General features: G+C 41.5%; 2 long non-coding RNA genes across 6 annotated transcripts in view; one reads left to right on the top strand and one right to left on the bottom strand.

Moving 5' to 3' along the window:
* Positions 1 to 19,475, top strand: part of LOC128083525 (uncharacterized) — an 86,962-nt gene that overhangs the window by 48,323 nt on the left and 19,164 nt on the right. For all 5 annotated transcript variants that reach the window (XR_008208097.1, XR_008208094.1, XR_008208096.1 and 2 more), the window contains one exon: positions 7,116 to 7,213. This is a non-coding gene — a long non-coding RNA (uncharacterized LOC128083525). The remainder of the gene's footprint in view (positions 1 to 7,115; positions 7,214 to 19,475) is intronic.
* Positions 7,183 to 15,924, bottom strand: LOC128083526 (uncharacterized). The gene is made up of 3 exons (XR_008208099.1): positions 15,736 to 15,924; positions 15,063 to 15,119; positions 7,183 to 7,301 (listed from the first exon to the last, which is right to left on the bottom strand). It is a non-coding gene; the product is annotated as an uncharacterized LOC128083526 (long non-coding RNA).

Raw genomic sequence — 19,475 nt, 5'->3', positions numbered from 1 at the left:
ATGTACCAGTACATGTCTGGTGCAAAGAAACCTTTCCAAAATGCAAAATCAATTGAAGAACAAGAAGCAATAAGATATCTGCTAGTTTCTGGCTGATTTCCCATCTGACACTGTAAAATCATCCAAGACTATTTGTTTAATTTGAAATAGAATAGTGAACCATGCCATTCTGGAACCCCTCCTAGCACATATGCATATACACAGACACAGCAACAAGCTCCCTACCCACAGCCATCTGTTCATATGTGCCAATTGGAGTAAACCACTAGTATCACTCAACAAGCAGCTCAGTCTAACTTCCTTCTCATATACTTGGCTTTTGTAGAAGCTCACGATCTTTGGGAATGTACAGCAGGGAGAACAGGCATTCTGGTCTGAGGTGCAGTCTTTTCCACTGCTACACATCCACATCAAAGCCTGTGCCCTTCGGTAACAACTGTCATTATTGTCACTGACATCTCTTCTTCTTACAACATAGAGCAGCTGTGGAATCAACCTGGAAATGACTGGCATTATGACCTTCTCGGGACGATTGAAAGAGTTTATTTCATGTTATCTATCTGCAAGTATGTTTTGAATCACCATTTATTTTAAAATCTTCCCAATTTCCCATCACTAAAGTGGAAATACTCACAAGAGTGGATTTTCAAGAGATAACACTGTTCAGTTCTACCATTACACACTTCATTCCCTGTGATTTCACTGCTGGTCATCCCCTATTTAACACTTCAATGAAGCTTCCTGCTCTTGAAACTGTAAACTCTTTGGGACAGAGATGATTTTATTGCACTGCAGTATTCAGTATGCAGCACAGCAAGGCCCTGAACACAACTACTGCACTATATTAAAGAAAAAGGGCAAAATTACAGTGAAAAAGTCTGGCACTCAAACAGATCCCTTCTCTCAACTTGTACCTGAAGCAGATGTTGGTGGTATGTTTTTGTGTGAGGCTTCCCTGATTTACACCCTTGTAAAAATCAGTATTCAGAGCTCCTTTTCATGTGCAACTTTCATCTAAGTAAAGGAGATACTGCATATCAAAGGCAGCTGTACCAGCCACTTTAGATTTATTAGTAAATCCATTGAAAAAACATTTCCAGTGAAATAAATCTCAGCCTGCTGACTTCCTCCTATTCTTTACTTATCCTCTTATTGATTTTTGTCTCGGAGATCTAAACCTCTCAATTTGTTTTATGAGACACTTGTCGAACAGATGACAAGAAAAAAGACAGTGCTGGATATTTTCCTTAGCAGTTTTAAGTAGAAATAAAGAGCATTTCTTTGAAATTAGTCTTGCTCTTGTGACACAGGAGGAAGAATGTATCTGACAAGCCCTTTAGAAGGCTTTAGCTCAGTGCACAGAGAAAGCTCACTGGCTGCCACTGACACAGTTTCGTGGCAGCAATGCCCCAGCAGTTCATTGACAAGTTTGACATGTAAACAAGCTGTTGCTAAAAATATTTAACCTGGGGGACCCTGGCTAGTTCAAGGGGCTCGTAATGGAATACAAATCCTTTCACCTCTAGGCATCTGTTCAAAGCTACACCATTGACTGAGAGTCATTACCGTCTCATGGCTGTTCAGAGGAATGAGTAGGTGGGCTCTGCTCTGTGTCCTGTGAGCAAGTTGTTGTATTACTAAGCCACAAGGTGAATCTCAACAGAAAGCTGAGGCCAGGTCCCTTCCAGCACTGGAGCAGCAGCTCCACATACGAAATTGTCCTCAGCTTCCTCTGGAGCTCCCCTCTCAGGTCGTGACACCTGGAAGGCAGCTGTGTCCTTCTAAAACTCCTCTCCTGCTGCTACTGCTGCTCAAGAGGTGAGAGAAGATGGAGGCGCACACCCATTCCCATTCTGCTCCTGCCACCTGTCCCACAGTCCAAACCTATCCCAGCCAAGGAACACTTCTTTTGGTTTAGAATCATAGAATGAATCATAAAATGGCTTGGGTTGGAAGGGACCTCAGAGATCATCTACTTCCAACCCCTGCCAGGGGCAGCAGTGCCAACCACAGCATCAGGGTGCAGCTCAGGCCTGTTCCTCTCAGCCTGGCAGGAGCCTGCCTGCAGTGGGGAGGGATATCAGAGAAAGAGAATTTGCATTCCCCCACATTTTAAATTGCTGTTATTTCACTTACCCACCGAGATGACTCCGTCAGCTTTCCCCTCAAGTCATTTATGCCTCAAATCCAATCCTGAGGGAAACCACAGGCAGGCACTGAGGTGGAACCACAGAAGCTCTGGGCCTCCCTGTGCTGGAGGGACGCCATTTTGTGTTCCCACCACAGGATGGCTGCCTCTCAGGCCAGGCCTTCACCTCACAGCCTCCCCAGATCTGTGTGCGTTGGGGAGAGGGGTTGCATCTCACCTCACATACCCTATATACAAATATATATCTATGTATGATATGACATAGGTGGGAGAGATTGCTGTCAGGCCCTGGGATTTGTACGTGGTGGGTTTCAGAGGCACTGTCATCAGGACAGGTGGGGACGGCTGTGGGAAACCAGGCCTGGAGGGGAGAAGTAGGAGACACTTAACTAGCTCTGGCTTTATGGAGAAAAGTGGCTTTCCCAGGCTGACTGTTTCTGCCCCAATTGCTTCAGGTTGGCAGAGGATCCCAGGTGCCCTGTGAGGGAACTGAATGCTGTTCAGTGCTGCCAGCCGCTCCTGAGGTGGATGTAGGGTTGGTGTCCTACTGCACACTGCAGTCTTACACGTCTTTCTGCCCTCAAAAGCAGAGAATTTAAATCCATTAATTTTTTTAAAATATATTAAGCTGGCACCTCTCCTGCTTGCTCGTTTCATTGTGAGGCTTTTCAGTTCCCATTTAAGAAGAGACATCTCATCCCAGGAGCTGCAGGGCAAACTCCCTCTCCACACACAGAGGAACATGATGTTGCTAGGCAAGGTTGGTGTTAATTTAACTTTGGGAATAGCAGGAACAATAGGACTGGAAGGGGCCTTCTGGTTCATCAAACTAGTCGTCTGTTGTTAGAGGCAACTATGTTATATAATCCCTTTTGCAAATGAAGCTAGCTCTATCCTAAAGCCTTCTAGGTTATTTTTGTCCTTCTCCCTCCATGGGAAGGACCTCATTGCTGTGAGGACATCTCCAGCTGAGGAGCACCTTGCTTGCTGCAGAGCATTGCTGTCATTAATCCCAAATTGCACAGCCTGAGATCTCATCCTATTACATCTCATCTTGTTTCTAATGCTCTTATGTCTGAGATCATACAGGTCTTCCTATGGAATACTCTGGCCTTACGCATTTACAGTACTGCTCTTTGTATCACAAGCATAGTCCTACAGCAAGATCATTAATCCCACCTAATACATTTATAATCTTAACATTTCATCTAAAAAAATTTCACCATTTAGGCTTTCTTTGAGACAACTATCACCTCCTTCATATGGAGTTCGTTGGGCAGAGTTACATGGCCTGGATAAATCTATCAATTCCCATACAGGTTTGTTCAAATTCAAGGTTGGATCTGCTACTTCTGTTCTTCTATCATGTAATTTGAAGGATGATACACCCTGGGTTGGCTGAGAGATCTGTGAACTCCTGCCTTCTGGAGAGAACTTGGCTGCCACACCTTCCCGTGGCTTTTACTCAGGTCTCAGCATAGATTCCCCACATTTATAACCTTCTTTTTCTTTTGCCCTAGCACTGTGGAGATTTTTTGTCACATTCAATGTTGACTCTTTCTACACGATTTATTTTCATTCAAACTCTTGGCAGGGAAGGACAGAGCAGGAAAAGTGCAAGACCTTAGCAACTTGTTGCAAGAAAATCGAGAAACACCCCTGTTTTCTTATACCCTGACTGTCACACTGAGTATGTGAGTATTCTGGAGATGGAGGAGGGGTCCTGTTAACAAAGAGACCGGCTTCCCACTCTCTTTTTCTCGCACTTCTTAGAAGGCCTCTTTGGAGGAGGAATAATGGTCCTTTGGGACAAGCCCCCTTCTGCCAATAACCATAGGTCAAAAGTTAAAGTGAACAGAGAAGAATGAAAACCGGATAAAATACACTATAAATCTTGACATTCTAATTGAGAACTGTCCAGTGCAAACTGCAGTAGTGTGTCTGTTTTACCTCAATGCTCTACAAGAGGCCAGACTCTGCTTTCCTTAATAGCTTGGAGCATCCTACTGATTTTTACTGGGACCTCTCACTTGATTAAGACAAGCAAGATTTGGGCCTATATAGTCTCCTTGAAAAGACTTGATGTTTGATAGTTAAAATAATTTCTCTTCTGCAGGGGCAGAATGATGTTTTTGATTTCACAGTAAAGGCAAGTTCATCTCATCTTTCAGGCAGAACTGACATGACTGTGGATGTGTGTGTCTGAGGGCAGAGATTTGCAGGACAAAAAGATCTGTGGACAAATATAGCTTGTACAGCGAGTTTCTCAGTGAATAAAAATTTGCCTGAATGTAACATGTCATCTCAGATGCTTTATAGATATTTTTGCTGGCTGAAGTAAATGAGGGAGGTTTACACCTATTTTACAAACTGGTGAAATCAGTGCATGAAGAATTTGAATGACTCACCCCAAATTACACAATAACTCAGTGGCAGACCCTAGCAGACATTTTAGGAGTCTGGAGTCCCTGTGCTTGGAACACTAGCCCAAACTGTCTCCTTGGTTTCATCATTTCTGTCAGACTTACATCGCCTTCAGACACTTAGAATACATACAGATTCAAAAATAGAAGAACAGAGCTTGTTTATTCCTCTGCTTATATATTAAACATTAGTTTGCTTTCAGTGAATAGTTTTGTTGTTTACACTTTCATAGGAATTCTAATTATTGAAGCAATTCATTCCAGACTTTTGCTATTCCATCTCACAAAGAGACATACAGATACTGAAACAAAACTACCACTACTATAAGCAGACCACTGTGGTTCCCATCCTGGCAGCTCGAGAGAACAATCCTGTAATATTGGAATGAAGGAGCTTTTTATTAATGTTACACCTTGGAGCTCTTCTCTAAATAGGAGACTTTCCCAAAAACTGTATTTGAAATTACATCCCTACACCCTGAGCTAATTTTTTTTCAGCCTGGTTAGCGTCATGAAATGGATCGTGAATATGTCCTTTGAAAACGATGCCAGTTCCCTATAGCTTATACAGTATGTATGTGTTGGTGCAAAGAAAATTGCCCCTACTCTTTAGAATGTGAATGCCAGAGAAGGGAGAGGGGGTTAAGGAAGGGAAAACATATACTGGAATGTAGTGGCATAACAAATCTATCGCTAATCTTGAAAGCTCAATAGCGCATGAGTAATGAAACTAAAGATGAATTATTACGTCTTGCACTCGTAATTTACAGGTACACGTGTATTATCTTACAGCATAAATATTCCATTTATGTGTTGTGATGATGTTTTTCTTCATATAGGAAAATAAAAGTAATATCAGTCACATGTCCATAGCTTTGTCAAGTGGCTGCAAAATATTTTTCTTTCCAAGAGGAAAGCAGAGTGAATAATGCAACACTTATATTTAGGCTGTTTTTTAATTCACTGACACTTTCAAAATCTAGAAATGATTCTTTTAATTTTAAGGGCTACAGTGTCTGCTCCCTTTATTTCTGCCCTTTATCATCTTACACACCGTGTTCTTATAGACAAGGGGGGGAAAAAAAACATTCCAGTGTCTAATAAATCTGAAATCCATCAGGGGCCGCAAAGCCTTCATTCTCCTTCCTTGGTTCAGATCGTGTTACATTCAGCAGCACAACAAATGCACTTTGTGCACAAATGCCAATGGATTAAGTACTTTCGTTCACTTTTCCAGGATGGGAACTGATTCAATTTTTTTAGAGTTTTGCTAATTTCCAACAAAGAAAAGAGCTCCACAATTGATTTTCGAGCTAAGAGAAGGAACATTTGTATTACAATACATGTTTCCAAGCAGGACTTCAATACTGTTAAAGGATTTTAAAAATATATTTTATGATACCAGACTCCCATAGCATGCAAGGCTCTACCTTCAGTTTCCTGAGCTAATTTATGAGAATCTCTCTGTGTGCAAATCTCAGAATTCCTTTTTTTGTTCTTAAACCTTTTACTGCCTATAATAGTGAATTTGCACATGCTGTGCTTTCTCAAATAGGACTTTTACTTTTGTTCTTTCCTGATGCATTTCCCTAAAGTAAAATATTTTGGGAGCAAAAATAAGTATTATATTACTATTTGTGTAAGAATCTGTAGTGTGGGGCCAAATTTTTGGGCACACCAAGACTGATTTTCGAATACGTGATCTCACAGGTATGAGAGATTTGATTTCAAAAGAGCTCAGTTCACAGTTACATACATTAAAGAGAAGTAGATTAATAGGTGTCAGGCATTTTAATAGTTTTTTTCTGACCCTTGTAGACAGATTTTTTAGAAGAGCTGAGTTCTCAACAAGCTGAGTTCTTCTACAGGGTGAACCTTTCTAAAAATAAGAGCCTTTATTTCAGATACCTGCATCAGATCTGCTTCTGTAAAATGAAAACATTAATAACAAGCTAAATCATCATTAATGAATTGATTAGTGAATTATGTCTATGAAATTATGTTAAATTCACAGATGCTAACTAACATTAAAACAAATAAATAATTTTCTGGAGAACTCGCCCTTGAAGTTTAAAAGTGCTCATGAAGGTTATCTTTCAAAATGTGTTCCACACAAAAAGTTGCATTTATCAAATTCAGAGCAGTTTGCAAAGTGAATAGCAACCACTGTGCGTGGTTTTAAGGAAGAAGCAATAGTCAGCTGATGAAAGTAGAGCACCTTCATGTAGCACGAGTCTACAAGCTTGCAGCAGCACAAAAGCTGAAGAGCGGTATCAAAGAAAAAAGCAGATGGACAGACCCTCAAAAGATGGACTTTCAGTGGGCACATTCTAATCTCATCTGCTGAATCTGTGTGTACATACTTTGGGGTGTGGAGGGGATACAGTCCTGCATGAGCATTTTTGTGTGTACCAAAATTAAACATTTACATACAGACAAATTGGCAGGTTTGAAAACATCTGCACTGAGTGGTACACAAGTGAGACAGCTGTAATTGTGCCTTGGTCTCTCTCTGCTGTATTAACTTCCAGCCTTGTCCACAGCTTAAAAAGAAGACAAGACAGAGCAAGTAGTCCAGCCTGACACATCATTGGTTTTGTGCTCAACTAAATCAAGTCAGAATTCAGACCTCTTACAGTAGGTAAGAAAAATAAATGATGTCTTCCATGTTACTGTTGTCAGTCCACTGCTTTCTTCCTTTCACTGATCCATAAATGGTATTACCAGACCTGGAAGGATGCAAAAAGTTTATTTTTTTTATCCTGTTATGTCTGAACATTTTGAACTTTCAATGTATTCCTGTGCATTGTAGAGGGTTTCTTTTGCTCCAATCGGTTTTCATCAGGAGTGGCTTATCAGACATAAAAAGCTGTAAATGATTGCTGGTGTTTCGAAGCAGAAATTCTCCTTTGAAAATAACATGTTCCCAGTGCTGGCATGAAATACTTGCCTGAAGAAAATATGTTATGGTCCTTAAGAAATCATCATCAGTAACAGTAAAGCAGCAAGGAAAGAAAAGCACTGTGAAGACGGTATGGTGGTCACCCAGTTTTTTTGGGTAATCTTCTGTGTTCTGCCAGTGGTATCACTGCTTTATTTGCAAGGAGCCATCCATTTTACCCAAAGAAGGTGATCTCATTTTAAAGCAGAAGCATCTGGAGCTGCAGTCCTCAGTGTTTCTCAAGAAACGGTTGAAACTGTCAGCATTTTAGGAAAGCTAGAGGTATTGCAGCCATTTCCTATCAGATGCTGACTTTCTAAATAAGCAGAGTAACAGTACATTTGAACAGATTAGGTTAAATGTTAAACCTGACTTGATTAATGCTGATGGAAACACAATGCTCAGTACTCTATGCAAAATTACGGTTTGAATGAAAATTTCATGTTAAATAAGTCAGATTGTATCAATTTAGAACTGTTAAACGTGATACTGTTTTAACATAACATGTTTCTAAAACTGAGTATCGTTCTGAGATAAGCAGAGATGTTTCAGTCCTGTGAATTTATAAATGTTGGCATTATTGGTGTTCTTTCTTTGCACTTTTTAAATCCATTTCCATCAGAAAATTCTGTGTGGGAAAGAAATTGGGAAAAATTACTCTCAAGGATCTTGAGTCAAGTAATCTACTCAGGAATTTTGTTATGTTCATCATTCTGATTAAATAGAGAATTAAGTAGTCAACCTTTATCTATAGCTTGCTGAATATTTGTTTTGCAGTACAAAACCACAACAGAAAGCTCAGAAGGTAAGTATGTGCTTTAGCAGTGCTGGCATCCCTGATGATTCTTGTACAGTAACAGGGTAATAATAAACAGAAATGCCTTTTGAATTACAAGTTCCATTGGAATCACAGGGGGAAGGTCAGTGTTTGCCAAATTGAAGAAGACAAAACTGGCATGAAAGGAATTTTATGTTCAGGCTTCTCAGAGGGGATTAGAAGTGCTTTCTTAATAGTGACTGAAAGGAAACTAGAATGGTGTGACTGAACATACAGACATTGCCCTGCTTATGCGCATATACACCCACAGTCACCACACACAGCAGCACAAGAATCAAATGCATAAAGTTGCTGCAACTTTTTTTCATCCTTCATCTCCACATGCTAAATATATAATAAGATACCTTGTTTTCTTGGCCTGTAGACCCACATGACCAAAATGAGGGACATTAGTAAGTGTTAGAAAAAGTATTCAAGTGTGAAATGAATTTCTCAAACATTAATAAGTATTTCTAGAACCTCAGTTCCATAATTTGACAGTTCCACAGTTAATAAATCACAGCAAAAGGAAAGTGTGATAACAGCAAAGCAAAAGGAAGCCTGGATCTATGAAGTGCAACTGAGGAATAAGTGAAAGAAGCATGCTGATGACCCTGAGTTTACTTTTGGGTTTTCTGAGCTTTCACTCAATTAAATTCATTCCTCTCCTCTAAAGACCTATTATATGCCTTTACCTTGGTTTCTAACTGATTTTTCTTGTAATTCAGCTTCTTTGCCAAGTTATTTCCATGATTTAAGGAGCAATGATTAAAAAAAAAAAAAAAAAAAAAGCAACACTAAGATGAAAGGAGCATCTACAGTATATTGGAAAGGGTTTTTAAAGAGTGGGTTGATTTAATTAACTTCCTGAATGAAACAATTCGGGTCTGGAGCTGGCAATCTCCAATAATCACTCTTTGGCTTCTGTATGAAAAAAGGAGTCAATTACACAAAACAATGCAACAAAAAGGCAGTCAATGGAAGGAAGTAGTTATGTGTATTATGGCAGTATGCACAGTAAGAGGCTCAGCATCTAGAGGCTCAAAATGAGACACTCTTAAATGAGCGTCTACTGTGGTAGACACTAAATACACATTGGAAGAGACAGCCCCCTACTCCAGGGCTTATCTTCTCTGCAAGACTAGTTCCTGTTTATGTATTTTGAGCATTTCCCCTAATTCAAACTCTATCTGCACACAAAACACTAACATGAGTTGCTGTCCCAAGTTACTCAACGACCATATGCCAATGTGACCATTCTGTAACATGGACACCACTTTGCATCGCTGCTCCTGCATCTCTAATTCTTTCCCTTTGTCTCCTCCTTTGCATGTTCTGAAAAGAGGTGATTTAAACCACATTTTTCCCAGTTAGAATTAATACAGAAACTTGAGGAAGTACTCAAGGCCTTCCAGTTGCTAGTGAGCACGAAAGATAGAATATAAAAGAAGAGTGAATGGGAGAGAGAATGGCTTGCCAAAGCTCATGGAAACAGGATAGTGTGCAGATTTTTGTCCAGCTCTTGTGATAATAGAGTCCTGATATCTATTGGGACCATTGGCTGCTGCCATAACTTATATAAGCCATGGTAATAGGGAAACTTGTGTGAAAAGGGAGCATCATGAGATCATGAGCATCATGAAAAGCAGCATGAGCATGGGAAAAATGTATTTAGTTGAAGAAACAATAAATATTCCGAATCCATCTCTGACAAACATGGTTTTCTCCTAAAAGGGCCCACAAGATTTAATGTCTCACTCTTAGGAAGCCTTTCAATTCCTACAGCTTTCAGTGAATTCTGGTATATGGCGTATCTTGCTGTATCCATCTACTCTGCATGGACAGTTCATCTCATGTCCACTTATTTCTTTCGTGTCACAAGCAAAGACAGAATCATGGGGAACCTGCATTAACCACACAGTAACGGGCTTGAATTGCTGGTTTGGTTTCGGCAGGAGACTTACATAGCCCTTAGAGTCTGAAGCTCTCCCTAGAAAACCAGTTTAACTCCTGTAGACATCAATGTCTTTTAGCCTTGACAGCATGTGAATATTTACTGCAAAACAAAGGAAATGACAGTAGAGCAAATCCAGAGACATAAGTCTAGTTGTCTCAGCATTTCACCTCTCCCCATCTTGGTCTTCCCTTGCAACAAAGTGCTCACATCCTTTGCAAACACTCATACTTTAAAGGCCACAGCCCAGAAATATGTGAGTGAACAAAAAGAATTCAGCAAGATCAAGGCATTTGTCTCTCCTTGGTCTTAGTTTTGGATAATTCTGGGTCAGAATTTAATACTATGCTTTGTTCAAGGCTTTAAGGCAGATTTAGTTCTGAACAGCATGGCACATCCTCACTTCAGACGTGCATCTACTCCACTGCACCTTCAATCTATCCAGCAAAGCTCCTGGGCTTCTCCTGACCAAAGAATGTCAGTTGAGAGGACTGTGCTAAAATTGCTTCATGGTTTTCTGCTGCTGGGACAAAGAGAAAACCCTTATGATGGAGTTGAGAGTCTGAACTCTGCCACCTGTCAGTTCCACTGACATTAATGTGATAATTCTGGGTTAGGATTTGGTTTAAGAAGGCATCCTCAACCAGGTGAGCACATTAGCTGAAAAGCAAGCATATTTATAAGGTGTTACCCTGAAGCAGTTGCTTTTATTGATATAGCTCAAATCAGAGTCTGACCCACTGACTCTAAGCCCAGAAGACAGTTACTGAGTAGTTTAACCATCAAAGCAACTTGAAAATAAAGAAAATAAAACTGGCTTCTAAAAGTGAGATTTGTCTTATCACTCCTAGTGTATTTTTCACCCTACCAGAGGAATCAGTGAGTGGAGACTAAGCAGAAAGGAGTGAGAGGAGTAGGGAAGCTCTAGGGTTGTGATTTTATCAGAATGGCATATGCACCACTGCTTCATTCCGAATCATCCTATCTGTGGATTTAGCAAAAGAAATTTGAGACACTTCAAAAATGAATGAAAGTGATCCTGAATGGGAGGAAGAGAGAGAGAAAAGCTTAAAGTAAATAGCTTAAGTCAATCTATCCAAATGTCACATGTAAGGATGGCTCTGCTCTGCTTAATGACAGGAGAGCAAGAAAGGTGAGGGGGAGGAAGGGACCCTTTTGAAGGGCTGTTGTTCTAATGTACCTGTGTTTATTTTAAAAGCTTTTCAAGGAGGCAGGGAGGGAAGCTACTGTCTCTCAGCGATAAAAGTTGAGTGATTGAAGACACCATTTGGGGGCAATCTGTTCTCTGTCTGCGTAGTTGCCCGCAAAGTTCCTGATAGCTAGGTAAAGCATGCTCAGAAGAACGTTGCTGGTGGGAGAGGGCTAAGAGTCAGGACTTTATTCCTGGTGCAGAGCCCAACTCCACATGTAGGCAAGTAATGGGAAACTTCAGTGAAACCATCCATCTGCCAAGTGCGACAATGGCCTTTACTCCTAAAGAGGGATGCAATGAGGTTGCTGAATGGAAAGACTTTTTGGGTGAAAAGAGGTACAGATATATTAACTACCTGCTAGTTGAAAGAGATCAGCATGTAGAGCTAGATCCTTACTGAAGAAATCCTAATTTCTCTAATATATTTGTCCCAGTTCTAATTAAGTGTGCTGTGGGAACATCTGCACCCACCATCTTGCTGGTATGTGGCAAATAATATCATGGGTTATGGCTCCTCCGTTACAAATGGCTTTTTGCTCAGAGTCCGATATTAAATGGTTTCGGGTTGGAGTCTACTGTGCTGTTCGTGAACTACTCTGTTTTAAAAGACAAAAGCTTTTGCTTCAGTTGCTCTCATATACAGACACTGTAACCTGGCTCTTGTGGAGAAAGCTGGCTGTGGAACATCTCCCGGCAGGTTGCTGAGGATAAAGGCATTCTTGGTTTTAGTTCCAGGAGATTGTTCTGCCAGAAGTTCAGAGTCAGTTCCAACACTTGCTGACCCCTGCTGTCCTCACACACCTCCAAACGGCCCTTATTTAGCTGATAGGAAAAAAACTCTCTTTTTTCTCTCTGCCTCTCTCCTGTGCTCTTTCTCTTCTAATGTTCTCCTTTACGAACAATGACATATTCTCACTGTTTCTCCTGTGCCCTTCCATTAGAAGAAAAGCAAGGTGCAGATTTGTTTTTTGCTGTCATTCCAAATGAAACCAGAAGAGTTATTCCGGGAATCATCTGCACTCTGCACTTTACCTAAACAAATTTGGAAGGACAGGTTTTTGAATGCAACTGATCCTGCAAGGTGTGCAGGCCTTTAGTCAATGAGAGAGAAGGACAGAGGGCTTTTTCATAGCCTATGCATACTGATATGAAAACTATTTTCTCCCATATTCTGTGATGTGACACCTCAGAAAACATAAGAACCAAGAAAAGGAAAAAAAAGAGGGGGTGTTGGAGGGGGTGAGGAGGCAGGGGAACAAATAAACTAATATAAAAGAAAGGTTTGAGGACATGAGGCCAAAACTGGGCATCAGTATTTGTAGGTGCTAGCCATAGTCCCATACCCAAGTATATACAAGAGGACCAGATTTTCAAACTTGTACAGCATTCAGACTGTGCCCAGCCAGCTAACCTGTTTTGTGCAATCTGATCAGTTTTCTGTATGGCTAAATAGGAATTAAGCTCATAAAAGGAAAGGGCCCAAAGGTTTGAGACAAATTACTTCAGACAAATCCTTGTCACTAGCATTCCCTTTTAGCTTGTGGCTTGTTATTGCAGCCTTCTGAGTCATCTTACTGCAACTCTGAAAACTCTTTAAAATGCCTTACTACTCTATTTTCTATGCAGAGGGACCTGCATGGAATTTAGGTCATACAGCTGGGAGGTGACACAGATGGCTTGGTTTCAGCAGGGCAAGTGGTAAACAACAGGTGACAAAGATGGAAGAGATGATAGATAAATTACTGATAGACATTATAGATAGGCAAAATGAACATGAGGGGTTTGAACTTCATGAGAATGAGAACAAGGAAGTTTGAAATGTCAGGTTGGTTGGAAGAGTGTGTTATAGGAGGCAGAGGAAGAAATAATCAGTGCAGAAGCTATCTTGTCCTGAAGTTTGGGTGGAGAATGGGAGTTTCCTTAAGCGTCCTTTTTCCTACTAATGGCCATGAGACAAAAACAATCACTCTGGGGACAACAAGGCGGTTCAGGAAAACCAGATGGGGTTGTTGTGAACAGGCTACTTAATTCATACTTAACTTCCCTACAGCAGAATTTTCTCATCTTTCGTATGATTAGTAGCAAATGAGCACAACATTTCCTAGAAATAAACCTGAATTCTGTCCCCAAAACAAGACAAACAGCATCACTCAGTAAATCTTCAGACATGTGTGGATAGTGGTTAGCATCGCCCTAAGTGCAGAACTCCTGAACAAGCAGAGTTGAGGTTCAGCGTGGCAGAGCAATGGGAATGTTGTAAATTGGGGTACATTTATGTGTCAGCTTATTTTCTTCTAACTCACCACTGGAATTAACTGCAAAGGGCAAAAAGTCACATATTCTGACCCCTAAAATATCTATCCATGTGAGTTCAGCTCTTTGTCCTTGAGGATCTCTGGCTCTGGCTTAATGGAGCTGCAGCCCAAGAAGGAGACAGATGGTACTGATGGGCTGAAATTATACTCAGCTAAGTGCAGAGCTATAACTGCTATTTGTCATTCTAACATCACTGATTTGTCTAGAGAGAAAAGCAAATAACTTGTTGGGGGAGTAAGCAACCGACTGGCTGTGGCCAGGCCAGATTGGAAGTGGGTGGAAGGCTCAGCACACCGAGACCCAGGTGCCATCCGCGCTCAAGGGAGGCTATTAGGATGTCATTTCACTTTCTTTCTCTGTCTGTCTTTCTCTCTGCTAGCTGTGGAGGTGGAAGGTGCGTGTGTTGTGAGGTGAACTGGGGAGTGAAGATAAAAATCTGTGGTAAGGAAATGCTACAGCTTTATCTCTCTTCTTTGATGTGGCAGGACAAATTAATTGATAACAGAACCAGCCAAAGCAGATGTGGTCATGGCCTCCTGAACTGCCCTATTGCAAGGAAAGGGCCCAGCAACATCAAAGACAAAGGTCAGCCAGCATTCCCCAAGCACAGAAAGACAAATCATGACAGGCAAATAGCTTAGGCTGCCATTGGGAAGGGGTTATTACCACAAAAGATGAAGTCTGGCACATGGCCACTTCCCCAGTCAGCTGGACTCAGTGGCTTCCCTTCTGTGCCATCTCTTTCTGTACCCAAGGGCAGAGTTTTGACATAATATTTTTCTGTAAAAGTGATGGTTGCTCTGCCTGTGGTGGCACAGGAGAGTAAAAACACAAAGTAGAATCCAAGGAGAAAGACAAAGCCCACAGAATGGAGTTAGAAAATTGTCTTCAGTTACTTTGAATGCTCTCGTAACCATGTCATTTGGAACTAAGGTAAACCTACCCTCTCACTTGCTAGTAAGAATAAAAAGACCTGCATTCTAGTCCCAGCTCTGCCATTTGGCTTGAGCAAGGCAGTTCCTCTCTTGTGTCTGAATCTCTCTGTAAAATGGAGGTGACATAGACAGCCACTATGAGACCTCCAGCCTTACCAGGACTCCAGATGATATGAGTATTTTGTGTGTAGTATTGCTTGTTTCTACCATTCCATTTACTATTCTCTCACCATTATCAATATGCTGATGCTTTCCTAACATGCTTCCTACCTATAAGAAATATTTCAGAATTCACTGAACACATAACATCTTACCTTGCAGTGCTGACTGCAGTTTCCCAGATTTAGTTTATTTGTTCCTTCTTCCTCCATCTGGGAACAGAAAAATACGTCCTTCATACACTACGACCTTCAAAACAAAACCCTCTCTGCCCTGGAGTGTGGTTTTCAACTAACTTGGGGTGTGTGTTTTCTTTTTGACTATAGTAATAAATTCCTTGTATTCAACCTTGCATCACCATACAGCATCAGCATGGTATAGTGACATCAACACGCCACTGAGGTCTCTGATCACGTATGCCAGGATTTAAGCCAAGGCTTTAGCTATTTTTCTGCCATTCACGTGGGCAGAGCTGCTACACAGGACACATGCTACGCTGTAATCTCCAAATGCATTTCTTTTCACTGCAATAAGGCAGTTCAGCAGCAGATCCTGGTGCTCTCAGGCAGCCCTGGAGAGCTGCTCAGCACTGGCTACCAGGAGATGCTCAGTTGTTCCACTTTTAAGTGTCCTTGTGCCCATTATAACATTGTAACAAAAATAACCTGAAGCGGGTATGCGTTCCCAGCAGGCAACAGTGATTCATAGCAAACTGTAAAAACCAATGTATGACATAGATAAAGGCATTCAAAGCCCCAAGACACAATGCTGGTGTGTGTATACACCCTGGGCTACATCACCAGCCAGCAGAGGACTGGAAAAGCTTACCTCCTGTAGTGTGCAATAGTAACGTGGGGGGACAGGTCACATTCACTAGCAGCCAGATCCTGTCCTTCTCCTTTGGAGAAACTGAAAGGAGAGAGCAGAAAGGCAGAAAAGCCCTGGGAGGCAGTCCGGACAATGTTCTCCAAAGGAACGTGAGACAGCTTTAATTGCAGTACCCAGGGCACTGCAGAAGCAACGGGATGTTTGCTCTGTCCCTGCAGACCTCTGACCCTCTTGGGGAAAGGAATCTATTGATCATGCCTGTTTGGTTTTCTGTGTTCATTTCTGTTTGATTAATTTTGTGTCTTATTTTCTGGAGAGAAGGACCAACTAGATTTTTGTCTCCCTTTTCCAAAGTTGCCTTGTGAATCATAGAAAGTTATGGATGAAAGAGGAAAATAAAGGTGACACAGAGAAGTAAGGAAGGAGCCAAAGGAGTGTCTTTAGACACAAGAGCAGCTATACAATTTCATACCTAAAACTGATCCCTACTGGTGTCAAGGTGAGCACTCTCATTTACAACACCGCAAATCGAACCCACCGAAGTTATTTCTGATTTAAACCTAGAGTGAGTGCAAGGGAGCTAGACTCCACCTGCACAGTTCTGGCAAATCTGAGGAATAAGGGAACTGGGGAAATCTGTAGCTGCTGCTTGAATGTGGGGAATGTGAGTGTGCACACCAGGCATACTGGTTGTGGGTCTTGGAATGACCCTCACTCATCTGTCGGTTCCTTTTGCCTTGGTTTCCCTGGCTGTCAGAGTGGGAAGTGACACTGACCCCCTTTTGGAAAGTGATGTGACAAGCACTAAGTATTAGATTGTTAGACAGCTGGGGGAAACATTGTGAGATCTCTTGGAATTACAGATACAGAAACGAGGAAAGATTTTGTCAGCTGGATACAAGGACTAAAAAAAAGACATTCTGACGTGCTATTGCTGTTGAAGTAGCCTCCCTGGAGAGGTCTGGCGAGGGCATTTCTCAGTGCCCACTCTTTGTCTGAACTCCTCCACAAGCCTCAATCCTAATCCAGCACAGCAGAGACTCATCCCATTGTGTTAAAATCAAATGTACTTACAGGTAAATGTCACTCTGCCATAAAAAGAAAGGAAACCACTTAACTTTCTGCTTCTTTGTCTATCTCCCTCAGTTCATGTCAATTTACATTATTCATGACTAGCAGAGCTAACTTAAAATGTATCTTTCAATGGAATATAGCACACACTGTTTTCTGTGTGAGTAGGGTGAAACAAAATAATAATTACAAAACAAAATGGTGGTGCTCACAACAAAATATTATTTCCATGAAAAGATTTCTGTGGCAGAAATGCATACTCCAGCAACAACAAAAAATACCGAGAAAGGAAAACATCTCTACTGGTTTATTTGATTCTATCAGTGACACTGATGGTTTTATTGTCTAAATAAACAGGCAGATAACGTACGACCTGCAAAGTAAATTCTTAGATTGACAGGATAAAACAGATCAACTTTCTTCTGTCTTTGTGCCCCCTACCAGATTCACAAGCAGACTTCTCCCTATGTGGGCACTCCAACAGCAAGCATCTGTCAGGATCAGCTATTCTCGTAGCTTGGGTCTGGTAGTTTATGATAAACTGACAAAATTGCATCAGTCCATTTCAGATGCTTTTTCCTCTCTTTTCAGCAATATGAGCACCAACAATTTTGACTTTAAAAGAACACTGCACCTAGGGAGCTTGATTCTGTGATTCAGGATAACGAACTGTATTGTGTGTGTGTAGGTCTGTGCATACACATCATCTATATGGAATTTAGTTAGAATGTAAACACGTAGCAATGCAGCCTCCCCATCTTAAATCGATGAGTGGAAAACCCAACATGAAGATTTGTGTGCTGCTCTCACTAAGCTTCTGCTAGCTTTTCTGGCAGGTTTTTTCTGCCTCAAAAGTGAAGTAAGTGCTGTTGGATTAAGGTATTCAGTAAATCAGGCCCCAAAAGCTGTGTGAAACACAAAAAGGATACACAGGAATATCTAGCAAGTTAATTCAGGCTAACTCTACTGTCCAGAGCCAGAGCAATATTGAGATGATAGGCTTGGCATAAAAAAGCTAAAGCAAAATCCCACCATAACTCACAGTGCTGAGCGAATTCAAAAGTCAGCTGACTGAATCCAGAAGATAAAGTGACAGGGATATATTCCCTCACAGCCCTAAGCAGCTTGCCCCACAGATCACAGTCCACATCATGACAAACTGCAAAGAAAAGCTGTTAGTTAAAAAAAAAAAAAAAAATCACCTGCAGAAATGATGGGATTGTGTTACTCTTTGGGAAAAATAATAACCTGCAACATCACCTGCCTATCTCCACCACTCTGAAGGTGCCACTGGTAGAGCTGTTTTGGTAATATTCTTGTGCTGGAGGAGGTTTTTCCCATGTTATTAGAGTCCCAATGGACTGCTGTTTATACATCTTCCCCAGCACTGTGGTGACCTTTTCTGCAGGGTGGAAATGCTTTCAGAAACTATTAATCTCTCCTCTGGTGTGGATGGAGAGGAGCCGTGGAGAGAAAGGCTTCCACACTCTTCTTCATCCTTGTCAACAAATATCAGAGCCAGGAAGTAGGTTTCTTGTTTGGCAATGCAGAGCAATAAGTGCAGAGCTATTACAGGGCAGGGCTCTGTAAAGATGAAGGGCTGAGGAACACGAAATGGAAAAACAATGCTGCTCAGTAAATATTGATAGATGTTCCCTGTACTCGCTCTACCTCTGTTGCACGGCGATCCCATCACCACTGCCTTTCACGCTGTCACTCTGTAGATGAGAACATTACTTCCCTTCACCTTCTGGCTGTTTAATTTAAAGCAGGCTTCTGCATTTGCTCTGAAAAGTGAAGAGGTGAGAGAAATGGTAGGAAACTTTCCACTCAAGACTTTCTGCTCAAGGACAGCAGCACAGACGTAACCCCAGCTTATTGCATGAGATGAGGTGAAAGGTTTTGTCAGTGTTGATCAGTGTTCATTTCAGCAGTACTGATTTCCCATTTCGGTAGAAAGATCAAGGGCTGAATGCTGAATGGCAGGAAGATTCTTTCTTCCCAGGAGATGATCACTGTGGGCCAGGCTGGAAGCACATTAGCCAGGTATCATAAGAGGAAGCAATGCTGAAACTCCCGCCATGCCTGTTTGGCAGATAAATAAAGAATTTCAGGCTCTGAGGCAGACAGATCAGCAATAAATTCATATTAAGAAATGTCTGTGAGATTTGCTAACAAGGCTTCAAGTACCTCGGGGCAGAGACCACGGCCTTTCATGTGTTTATAAAGCATTTAACTAATGGAGCCCTGGTCCTGAACATGGCACTGACGCATTACTGCAGTACAGGTAAGAACTGTTCAACAGTTCTGTGGGCATACAGGTGCAAAGGAGAACAGTATGAGTTCAACAGTACAGACTTGAAGCAGTCTTTGGTGCTAAACGTTCTCTTCACCGTTCTCTCCTTCCTCCTTCCTAAAAAAGGCAGCTGCTCCCTGGAGAAAGCCAGACAGAGGGGTTTAAAGTTGTGGAGGAAAGCCATGGGTTCAGCTGAGGTCTGGCTGTCATAAACTCCAGAATGAGTCCAGTTGCTGATTTGCCACAGATATTTTTCTTAACCAAAGGGAAGGAATTTGGGATGGGATTCTCTGAAAATACCTAAATAACTTAAAAGCAACAGGAGTGACTTCGATCACTGAGTGCTTCTAAGCCTCTTGCTCCTAAAGCAGTG

This window comes from Tympanuchus pallidicinctus, unplaced genomic scaffold, assembly GCF_026119805.1.
Source record: "Tympanuchus pallidicinctus isolate F22 unplaced genomic scaffold, pur_lepc_1.0 scaffold24, whole genome shotgun sequence".
NCBI lineage: Eukaryota > Metazoa > Chordata > Aves > Galliformes > Phasianidae > Tympanuchus > Tympanuchus pallidicinctus.
This window is presented reverse-complemented; position numbering and strand designations above follow the sequence as displayed.